The sequence below is a fragment of the Bos javanicus genome, chromosome 20 (assembly GCF_032452875.1).
Source record: "Bos javanicus breed banteng chromosome 20, ARS-OSU_banteng_1.0, whole genome shotgun sequence".
Taxonomy (NCBI): Eukaryota; Metazoa; Chordata; class Mammalia; order Artiodactyla; family Bovidae; genus Bos; species Bos javanicus.
Window position 1 is genome coordinate 14,225,308 of NC_083887.1, and position 12,551 is coordinate 14,237,858.

Below are 12,551 nucleotides of genomic sequence, written 5' to 3' on the forward strand. Positions count from 1 at the left end.
TCCCTTGTTTCTTGGAAAAGAGGGCTACTGAGAAGCTAGTTCATCTCTACTCCAAGCAAGACAGAGTAGGACTGAGGAAGATCTCTTGGGAACTAAAAGACCATCTTTCATTGGGATCTCTATGGGTGACATGAACCACTGATAGAATCTTGATTATTATTTCAACTACTGAAGTTTAGGAGATGGTTCTCCTTCTGTTATCTTATTTTAAAATAATAAAAACTTTCAAACATACAGCAAAGTTGAAAGAAGTTTATAATGAACATCCACCATCTAGATTCTACCATTAACATTTTACTGAACTTGCCTTATCACATAGAAATCTATCTGTCCATTTGTTAAGTGATGGTGTTTAAATAATGTGCTTTCCATTCATCCAACCAATAAATTCATTTAATTTGCAAACATGCCTACCATGTGCCAGCCACTGAGACTACAAAAGATTCCTCTCCTCAAAGGAAGCACAGTTTAGTAGGGGTGACAGCATGCAAACAAATAGTTTTCACCATATGGCCAGTACATGGACATCACCAGATGGTCAACACCAAAATCAGATTGATTATATTCTTTGCAGCCAAAGATGGAGAAGCTCTATACAGTCAGCAAAAACAAGACCAGGAGCTAACTGTGGCTCAGACCATGAACTCCATATTGCCAAATTCATAGTGAAATTGAAGAAAGTAGGGAAAACCACTAGACCATTCAGGTATGACCTAAATCAAATCCCTTATGATTATACAGTGGAAGTGAGAAATAGATTTAAGGACCTAGATCTGATAGATAGAGTGCCTGATGAACTATGGAATGAGGTTCATGACATTGTACAGGAGACAGGGATCAAGACCATTCCCATAGAAAAGAAATGCAAAAAAGCAAAACGGCTGTCTGGGGAGGCCTTACAAATAGCTGTGAAAAGAAGAGAAGCGAAAAGCAAAGGAGAAAAGGAAAGATATAAGCATCTGAATGCAGAGTTCCAAAGAATAGCAAGAAGAGATAAGAAAGCCTTCCTCAGCGATCAATGCAAAGAAATAGAGGAAAACAACAGAACGGGAAAGACTAGCGATCTCTTCAAGAAAATTAGAGATACCAAGAGTATATTTCATGCAAAGATGGGCTCGATAAAGGACAGAAATGGTATGGACCTAAAAGAAGCAGAAGATATTAAGAAGAGATGGCAAGAATACAAAAAAGATCTTCACGACCCAGATAATCACGATGGTGTGATCACTGACCTAGAGCCAGACATCCTGGAATGTGAAGTCAACTGGGCCTTAGAAAGCATCAGTACGAACAAAGCTAGTGGAGGTGATGGAATTCCAGTTGAGCTATTCCAAATCCTGAAAGATGATGCTGTGAAAGTGCTGCACTCAATATGCCAGCAAATTTGGAAAACTCAGCAGTGGCCACAGGACTGGAAAATGTCAGTTTTCATTCCAATCCCAAAGAAAGGCAATGCCAAAGAATGCTCAAACTACCACACAATTGCACTCATCTCACATGCTAGTAAAGTAATGCTCAAAATTCTCCAAGTCAGGCTTCAGCAGTATGTGAACCATGAACTTCCTGATGTTCAAGCTGGTTTTAGAAAAGGCAGAGGAACCAGAGATCAAATTGCCAACATCCGCTGGATCATGGAAAAAGCAAGAGAGTTCCAGAAAAACATCTATTTCTGCTTTCTTGACTATGCCAAAGCCTTTGACTGTGTGGATCACAATCAACTGTGGAAAATTCTGAAAGAGATGGGAATACCAGACCACCTGACCTGCCTCTTGAGAAATTTGTATGCAGGTCAGGAAGCAACAGTTAGAACTGGACATGGAACAACAGACTGGTTCCAAACAGGAAACGAGTTCGTCAAGGCTGTATATTGTCACCCTGTTTATTTAACTTATATGCAGAGTACATCATGAGAAACGCTGGACTGGAAGAAACACAAGCTGGAATCAAGATTGCCAGGAGAAATATCAATAACCTCAGATATGCAGATGACACCACCCTTATGGCAGAAAGTGAAGAGGAACTCAAAAGCCTCTTGATGAAAGTGAAAGTGGAGAGTGAAAAAGTTGGCTTAAAGCTCAACATTCAGAAAACGAAGATCATGGCATACGGTCCCACCACTTCATGGGAAATAGATGGGGAAACAGTGGAAACAGTGTCAGACTTTATGTTTCTGGGCTCCAAAATCACTACAGATGGTGACTGCAGCCATGAAATTAAAAGACGCTTACTCCTTGGAAGCAAAGTTATGACCAACCTAGATAGCATATTCAAAAGCAGAGACATTACTTTGCCAACAAAGGTCTGTCTAGTCAAGGCTATGGTTTTTCCTGTGGTCATGTATGGATATGAGAGTTGGACTGTGAAAAATGCTGAGCGCCGAAGAATCGATGCTTTTGAACTGTGGTGTTGGAGAAGACTCTTGAGAGTCCCTTGGACTGCAAGGAGATCCAACCAGTCCATTCTGAAGGAGATCAGCCCTGGGATTTCTTTGGAAGGAATGATGCTAAAGCTGAAACTCCAGTACTTTGGCCACCTCATGCGAAGAGTTGACTCACTGGAAAAGACTCTGATGCTGAGAGAGATTGGGGGCAGGAGGAGAAGGGGACGACAGAGGATGAGATGGCTGGATGGCATCAGTGACTCGATGGACGTGAGTCTGAGTGAACTCCGGGAGTCGGTGATGGACAGGGAGGCCTGGCATGCTGCGATTCATGGGGTCGCAAAGAGTCGGACATGACTGAGCGACTGATCTGATCTGATAATAGGGGTAGACAGAAGCTCCCATGAGTACACAGAGGAAGGGGGTATCAGCAGAAGCACCACTGGGCAGGGCACTGAAAGGTGGAATAGTTGGCTGAGAAGATGTTGAGATGCTGGGCATTCCTAGCAGAAGATGAGTGTGTGCAGTCACAGAGCTGTGGAGTCACACATAGTTCAGTATGGCTGCAGAGGGAGGCAGATGAGCAGGCAGTGGAGATGAGGCTGCAAAGAAAGAGACAGGGACTTGGTTTGGGGGGTTCCTGGATGCAGTGGAAGGAAGGTAAGACTCTATCAGTTCTGGGAACAAGTGAAGGAAGTTGGGGAGTGACATACTTAGGCTGGCAGGTGTATAAAGGGGCAGAGGGAAGATAGTTTTGTGTGGGAGAAGAGTTACAAAGTTGTGCTAAGAATCCAGGCTAGAGATGATGAAGGCTTGAACTCAAGCAGATATGGTAAGGATCAAAAAGAGGGCAATGGTGACAATCTAGAAGGCTGGAATGGTGAGGGAGATGGGAGGGAGGTTCAGGAGGGATGGGACATGTGTGTACCTATGGCTGATTCTTGATGTATAACAGAAGACCACAAAATTCTGTAAAGCAATTATCCTTCAATTTAAAAAAGTGGCAAAAAAAGAGGGTAATGAATTGAAGGAAAAAAAGACAAAATAGAAAGGAGAAGAAAAAGACCCTGGTGAACCAGTGGACATAGGAATGAGAATATGTTGTAGAAGTATTACATATGACTCTCAAGTGTCAGATTAGGGAACTGAATACTATTAATCATGGTAAGGAATTTAGGCATCTACATGGAAATTTAGCACATTAGTCCCCTAAAACCCTAATAAAATAATGGAATTTGAATAAAGTTTTAAAAAATAAACAATGGAGAGAGATTAAAGAAATGGAGGAAGGTTAAGGCAACAAAGGATAGTAATAGAAAGAGAATCAGAAGTGGAACATCAAAATATTAAAAGTAAATGGTGAGAGGGAGCTAGGAGGAAGAAGAAGGAAGATACAATTTGCCACGTTTAACATCTGCTTTAACTTTTTATTCCTAAAAACCTTCGGCTAAGAGTAAAGGCATTATAGGCCTGATTTTGACAGACTGCCACTGATGAGGGTAACACTACATTGCTGCTAAGAGTGAATTATAGACACACTGGGTATCATTGCATTTGAAATACTACTCAGAGTACTTTTTTTAAGTGCATCTGGCAGCTGAGACTAGCCTACTCGAGCTCACCTGAAATTCTATCCCAAATGCCATTTTATTCATCTTTATGCGGTTTCAGATTCCCTTGTAGTTTATATGGTGAGTCTTTTCAGCTTCTCAGTTGCACAAAGTACTCTGTCATCTAGTATATATTACTGCCAGGTAATGATTCATGGTGTGGAAAGGTGAGCAGGAAAGGTGTAGTTAGTGTACATTGGTTTACCAGACCAGGCTGTCTAACGGTGCCTTTGGCGGGTCTCAGTCTCCCTTAAGTAAATGACTCTGAGCTGCCTGAGCAGCTCCAGCAATCTCCTGAGATCCATGGAACAAAACGGCTACTGAATTTGGCTTTTAAGGTGGCATCTGATATATTAAAATCAGTGAAAGGAATGAATGGTGAAGGTCATTTGGACTTTGAGTTCAAGCAGGTGAGGAAGACCAGACATTTTTGTTGCCATTTTAAAGAGCTCATAATCCACCATAACATTCAGGGTCACATTCCTGCTGTCTAGTTTGGAGGGAACCCTGGATTTGTATTGGCTCAAAGCACCTCAAGTTGACTGTGGGTGGCATCCAGAGAATAAGACTGGATAAGAAGAAACCAGGAAATAAAGAGAGAAAGAAATGGCTTAGTCCATGGTAAGGTGGACTCAAAATGAAGTCCCATAGTTGATATTACCTTGCTTTACTTAGTAAAAGTCAGTGGACTGTTCCCACTGCAATGAGTGCTATCAAATTCCCAAGCAAAACATGTTATTTCATCCTTTTCCAGTTTGAATATGTAAAATACTAAGGACTCAAGTATAGTTTTGGAGAAGGCAATGGCACCCCACTCCAACACTCTTGCCTGGAAAATCCCATGGACAGAGGAGCCTGGAAGGCTGCAGTCCATGGGGTTGCTAAGAGTCGGACAGGACTGAGTGACTTCACTTTCACTTTTCACTTTCATGCATTGGAGAAGGAAATGGCAACCCACTCCAGTGTTCTTGCCTGGAGAATCCCAGGGACGGGGGAGCCTGGTGGGCTGTCGTCTATGGGGTCGCACAGAGTCAGACACGACTGAAGTGACTTAGCGGCAGCAGCAAGTATAGTTTCATCAGGAAAAGTATTCTGATTTCATATCCCCTACCCCTAACTCCGTCACCATACATGTCCATGCATAGCCTTTGCCTTTCTCTTCTCACCAGGCTCTACATCTCCATGGGCTCTTTGACAAAAGTACAGCTGGTTTTACTTTTGTAATCCAAAGGATAGACCCTTAGATGAGAATCATAGCTCTGCTTATTGTGTTCTCCCTCTGAATTTCATAAAGAACTTACAGGCACAGAGAATATGCATTCTCCAGAGAAGAATCCTGAATGGTCCAACTTGGTCATGGAAGGATATGTCATATGTATCCCAACTCCTCCAGTCATAGAATTTAAGCCTGATTTAGGCAGGCTTGGCAGTGTTTTATGAAATAAATATAGGAACACTGCATTTCAGGAGTTGCTCTTATACTCCTTGGGTTAAGTCAAGCCATCAAAGTCATAATGAATCTCAATCCTTTTGCATCCTAAATTCATAAGCTTATGTTCAGTGTGACTAGTTCAAAATCGTATCTTTTAGTTCAGAGTTTTGAAAGATTAATGTAAAGTACCTGGGGAAAAACTGTTGGCACATCAATGATAAGTAAATTCATGTGTTGCCTATGAAACAGGTTGTCTAATTTTATTGTTCAAATCTACCAGAACCCAGATTACCAGTGAGACCCACTCCAGCATACCTGGAATGTTACTTAAGATTCTAATAGTGGGTCTAATTCATATCATAAGGCCTAGAAGCTGGCTTTCAGCCCTTGATATATCCCCACGTCTCTCTGAGAAGAAATAGTCCATAAATTGTCCCTCCAGAAATCTCATCTTTGGTAAAGTGAAACTTTATTTTTGGGCAGGGAGGTGAGAGGAGATGTAAAAAAAGGAGAGACTAGTTAGGTTCACAAAATATGTCCCAGAAACCACACTATAAGGACCTCTCACCCTTCTAATAGCTTCAGAAGAAAAAAGATAAAAGTGTTTTCTCATTCTCCTCCCCAGAGAGTGCTTAGCTGGTACATGAAGATAGTAGAATAAAAATATCAGACTCTGTCATCTTAAAATCTTTGACCTGCTAGCTCAGATTCCACTGCTTTAAAAGCAGTAGATAAAAGTATCTGCATGAAGAAAACATGAGAGTAAAAACCAGACTTTCAAAGTAGATCGACTACAAAGAGATTATATTACAAAAAGATTCTGCCTAAAAAAAAGGATTCCTTTCAGTAGCTTTCCTAGTATAATTGTTTATGTGCAGATTGTGTATTACTTGGGTATCAATTCAGTTCAGTCGCTCAGTCGTGTCCGACTCTTTGCGACCCCATGAATCGCAGCATGCCAGGCCTCCCTGTCCATCATCAACTCCCGGAGTTCACCCAGATTCACGTCCATCGAGTCAGTGATGCCATCCAACCATCTCATCCTCTGTCGTCCCCTTCTCCTCCTGCCCCCAATCCCTCCCAGCATCAGAGTCTTTTCCAATGAGTCAACTCTTCGAATGAGGTGGCCAAAGTACTGGAGTTTCAGCTTTAGCATCATTCCTTCCAAAGAAATCCCAGGGCTGATCTCCTTCAGAATGGACTGGTTGGATCTCCTTGCAGTCCAAGGGACTCTCAAGAGTCTTCTCCAACACCACAGTTCAAAAGCATCAATTCTTTGGCACTCAGCCTTCTTCACAGTCCAACTCTCACATCCATACATGACCACAGGAAAAACCATAGCCTTGACTAGACGAACCTTTGTTGGCAAAGTAATGTCTCTGCTTTTGAATATGCTGTCTAGGTTGGGCGTAACTTTCCTTCCAAGGAGTAAGTGTCTTTTAATTTCATAGCTGCAGTAACCATCTGTAGTGATTTTGGAGCCCCAAAAATAAAGTCTGACACTGTTTCCACTGTTTCCCCATCTATTTCCCATGAAGTGATGGGACCAGATGCCATGATCTTCGTTTTCTGAATGTTGAGCTTTAAGCCAACTTTTTCACTCTCCACTTTCACTTTCATCAAGAGGCTTTGTAGTTCCTCTTCACTTTAGAGAAACCAATTTTTAGATATTTTAAATATTAGCTAGAAATCAATGCTAACTGAGGATCATTCAGAAATCCAGTCCAAACATATCTGTCATTGTTTATTTAAAAATATTTACCCCTTCTCTTGGATGGCAGAGCAGATCTCCTAATAATGATGTCCCCAAAGATTGACTTATCAGGGTTATCAGCCAAAAATAAGTATTGACAGGCAGAAACTCTTTTGCATTAAGATGAAAAGAGTGCTGCCAAAATAGAGTGGTTCTGGAATCAGACAAACCTGAGTTCTGGTCCCCCTTCTTAGACCAACCAGCTTTGTGACACAGAATGAGTTTCATATGTAGCCTTTTTGATCCTCAGATTTTCCATCTGTGTAAAGCTGACATTTTATTTACTTAAAATGATTGTTGTTGTTTAGTCGCTAAGTCATTTCTGACCCTTTTGCAACCCCATGGACTGTAGTCCACCAAGCTCCTCTGTACATGGGATTTGCCAGGCAAGAATACTGGAGTGGATTACCATTTCTTGCTCCAGGGGATCTTCCCGACCCAGGGACTGAACCCACATCTCCTGCATTGGCAGGTGGATTTTTTACCACTGACCCATCACTGATGCCCACTTAAAATGATTAAATATATATAAATATGTAAAACTGCCTAAGTCAATACCTGGCGTAAAGGAAGCACTTGATAAACTATTTTTAATGTTATCATTACTAGATTAATCTCTCATAGACTTAAAAGGCAAAGAATGAAAGACTGGTCATTGGTTGATCTTCTTTGATGAGCAGGTTTTCACCTCTCTGAAGACCAGTTCTTCCAGTGTAGGTAGTCCCTAGGCATCACTATGAAAAAGCTGGTGGAGGTGATGGGATTCCAGCTGAGCTATGTCAAATGCTAAAAGATGATGCTGTGAAAGTGCTGCACTCAATATGCCAGCAAATTTGGAAAACTCAGCAATGGCCACAGGACTGGAAAAGGTCAGTTTTCATTCCAATCCTAAAGCAAGGCAATGCCAAAGAATATTCAAACTACCACACAATTACATTCATCTTGTCCACTAGCAAGGTAATGCTCAAAATTCTCCAAGCAAGACTTCAACAGTATGTGAACTGAGAACTTCCAGATGTTCAAGTTGGATTTAGAAAAGGCAGAGGAACCAGAAATCAAATTGCCAACATCCGTTGGATCACAGAAAAAGCAAGAAAACTCCAGAAAAAAACATCTGCTTTATTGACTACACCAAAGCCTTTGACTGTGTGGATCACAATAAACTGTGGAAAATGCTTCAAGAGATGGGAATACCAGACCACCTTACCTGCCTCCTTAGAAATCTGTATGCAGGTCAAGAAGCAACAGTTAGAACCAGACATGGAACAACAGATTGGTTCCAAATTGAGAAAGGAGTATGTCAAAGCTGTATATTGTTACCCTGCTTATTTAACTTACATGAAGAGTACATCATACAAAATGCCAGGCTGGATGAAGCACAAGCTGGAATCAAGATTGCCGGGAGAAATAGCAATAACCTCAGATATGCAGATGACACCACCCTTATGGCAGAAAGTGAAGAGGAACTAAAGAGCCTCTTGATGAAAGTGAAAGAGGAAAGTGAAGAAGCTGGCTTAAAACTCAGCATTCAAAAACGAAGATCATCACATCTCATCCCATCACTTCACGGCAAATAGATGGGGAAACAGTGCAAACAGTGACAGACTTATCTTCTTGGGCTCCAAAATCACTGTAGATGGTGACTGCACCCATAAAATTAAAAGATGCTTGCTCCTGGAAGAAAAGCTACAACAAGCCTCAGTCCAGTTCAGTTCAGTCGCTCAGTCATGTCCGACTCTTTGCGACCCCATGAATTGCAGCACCCCAGGCCTCCCTGTCCATCACCAACTCGCAGAGTTCACTCCAACTCATGTCCATTGAGTCGGTGATACAAAAAGCGTAGACATTACTTTGCTGACAAAGGTCCGTCTAGTCAAAGCCATGGTTTTTCCAGTAGTCATGTATGGATGTGAGAGTTGGACTGTGAAGAAGGCTGAGCGCCGAAGAATTGATGCTTTTGAACTGTGGTGTTGGAGAAGCGTCTTGAGAGTCCCTTGGACTGCAAGGAGCTCCAACCAGTCAATCTTAAAGGAATCAGTCCTAAATATTCATTGGAAGGACTGATGCTGAAGCTGAAGCTTCAATACTTAGGCCACCTGATGTGAAGAACTGACTCATTGAAAAATACCCTGATACTAGGAAAGTTTGAAGGCAGGAGGAGAAGGGGATGATAGAGGATGAGATGGTTGGTTGGCATCACCGACTCGATGGACATGAGTTTGAGCAAGCTCTGAGAGTTGGTGATAGACAGGGGAGCATGGTGTACTGCAGTACATGGAGTCACAAAGAATTGGACACAACTGAGCGAGTGAACTGAACTGAACTGAAGCAATCTCTAGCAGGTAAAACCATAACATAGCAATAGAATCTCCCTCAGGGCCCCTTCTTCATGGGAGCTCCCTGCACTCCATCAATATTGAGTGTCCTTCCATAGCCCAGGAATCACCATTTAATATCTCATCAAGGCCCATTATCTGCTTGGCAGTCTTCAACCCTGGTACTTACCCCAGATCTCTCCTCACCTCATCATAATTTACCTGCTCTCTCTTAAAATCTTATTGTTAATTTACTTATGTATGCCAGTGAAGAGCCTATATATTTTTCACAGGAATCCCAGAGAAACAATACAGGATGGTTGTTCTCAAATGTGTTATTGGTAGCAGTAATGCGAGCTGATAAACTGAGTGCTCACTCTTGTGCCAAGTCACACATGTGCTGTAGATGTTACCTCATACGAGCTTCACAACATCCTATGAGCTTCATTTCACAGATGAAGAAACTGAGGTTTAGAGAGACGAAGTCACTTGGCCAAGGACAAACAAATACTGGGAAGAGGCAGTGCCCGAATTCACCCCTGGATCTGCCACTCTCACCAGTGATACTCTCAGATCCTGGAACGTCCCTGCCTCCCTAAGCTTGATCCTACCCCTAGGACCCAAATGAATTCCTGCTTTCAATCACGTTACTTGGAATCAGGTTATTGAGAACTAACTTAGAAGAGGCGTTGGGAAGTTCAGAGGGAGACACCCTGGCAGTGGGCCTTCAGGCTGCCCCTAGACTAGACACCGCTCCGGCCGAAGGGCCATGCTGGGACCTTTGTGTGTGAAAGAGGCTTCTCATTTCTAGCCCCTACCTAAGGAGCTGAATCCTGAATATTTTATTTGTAATGGCCTGAATGGGTGGCTGGAGGGGTGGTTGGAGGAAGAAACAATTTATGAATATTTTGTTTTATTCATTATCTACTATTGAATCAAATTCTAAAGTCTAAATCTAAAAGAAAAATCTGTAAATTTTCTTGTATTTTGCTCATCTCAGAATTTTCCTGGTTCAGAAACTCTTCAACAATGGAGTAATGAACCTCCCAATAAAGTTACACCTCAGGAAATATTCTTCTTTGTCTTCAAACTGACTTGTGTCTGTAGGACAGCATTTTCTAAGTAGTAATCTAAGTATTGCATCCTTGTTGAGAAATTCAGAGCACAACGTACTTGTCATCAGGTGGTAAAAGGTAATGATAACTAACAGTAGTAATAGTAATTCAGTATTTTACACTCACTGAGAGCCAATAACCATTCTATGCACTGTGCTAGGCAGAATCATTGGATATACATGCTACATGTGGGAACGGAAACAGTCATCTTTCCTATTCACAAGTGAGGATGCCTAACCTCTTGAAGGCACAGAGAGGTTAGGAAATTTGTTCTGAGTCATAAAGTTTGTAAATAGAAAGCTGGTCTTAAATCCAAGTAGTCTGACTACTAATTTTATTTCCTTGTACTGTAAAAGAGCCAGTCCTCCTCTATCCATTTATAAACTAAATCATTTTTATATTTTGGCAAAGAAGATGAAAGCCAAAGTTTATTTGGAACTTAAAGCAGTCCCACCAAAACCCTGTTATAGTGTGTGAGAGTGATGGTCTCCATTGGAAGGCTGCCCCATTAGGATGGTGTTTTGAAATTAAAGATGAGTGATATTGTATCAGCTTTCCTCATCCTTTCAGTTCAGTTCAGTTGCTCTTTGCGACTCTTTGCAACCCCATGGACTGCAGCACACCAGTCCTCCCTGTCCATCCCCAACTCTTGGAGTTCACTCAAACTCATGTCCATTGAGTCAGTGATGCCATCCAGTCATCTCATCGTCTATCATCCCCTTCTCCTACCGCCTTCAATCTTTCCCAGCATCAGGATCTTTTCAAATGAGTCAGCTCTTTGCATCAGGTGGCCAATGTTTTGGATTTTCAGCTTCAGCGTCAATCCTTCCAATGAATATTCAGGATTGATTTCCTTTAGGATGGACTGATTGGATCTCCTTGCAGTCCAAGGGACTCTCAAGAAGCTTCTCTAACACCATAGTTCAAAAGCATCAATTCTTCGGCACTCAGCTTTCTTTATAGTCCAACTCTCACATCCATACATGACCACTGGAAAAACCATAGCCTTGACTAGATGGACCTTTGTTGGCAAAGTAATGTCTCTGCTTTTTAATATGCTGTCTAGGTTGCCTCATCCTTTATGCTTAGCTTTTCTCATCATTTTAATAACTTCACTATCTGGATAATATATTCCTCTAGGTAACACTGAACAACCTTTTTTGTACAACACAAAACAAAAATATTCTTTTTTATGAAAAATATACAACACAAAAATATCCTTAGTCTAAACTTTCTGGTTACTTTTCACTGATCATGACAGAGAAGAAGAAAAATAACAAGTGACCTCCAAATTAAAATATATGGAGATACTTTCACCTCAAATTCAAACTTGATTCACCAAATATCTGATTTTTTCAGTGCAAAGTTTAAAGAAATTTTTAATGTCTCTCCTACCTTTTTTCAGCCAAAACTTAAATTCATTGAGAATCTTAGTATAGAAATTTTCTATTCAAATTTCTAACAGTTATTCTCTTTGAAAATCAAAACTCAAGGGAGTTCTATGGTGGCAGAGCTTATGCTTTCAGAAGATTAAAGGTTACAGTTTAAAATGTTAAGTCTTTCACTGAAAAAGCCTTGAAAGTGAGATCAATAAAATTGTTACCTTTTTAATAATAATGACTAGAAATTTTTCCATTTCTTTGCATTTGATTTTCCATGTTTATCATATGGCTTATGTACCATGCATATGATCTCTTGAACCTTAGTGGATTTATGAAGCCAAAGAAAAAAACAGGCAAATAAAGAAACAACAACTCTGTTCTGTTACACTGAACACTTCCCAGTGTTCTGCCTGATTCTAATTACCTTAATTTACCCAGGATGCTTCAGTATAACCACCTGGAAAAATGAGGGTGGAACTTTGATTCTGGGAGGCATATGGAAATTTAATTACTAGATTTACAAAGTATTTTAAAACCCCCAGATAAAATTGACCAGAAGACTGG

At 41.1% G+C, this 12,551-nt stretch overlaps 1 protein-coding gene across 4 annotated transcripts in view; it reads left to right on the forward strand.

Moving 5' to 3' along the window:
* Window positions 1-12,551, forward strand: part of ADAMTS6 (ADAM metallopeptidase with thrombospondin type 1 motif 6) — a 430,884-nt gene that overhangs the window by 261,947 nt on the left and 156,386 nt on the right. The gene's annotated exons all lie outside the window — the stretch shown is intronic.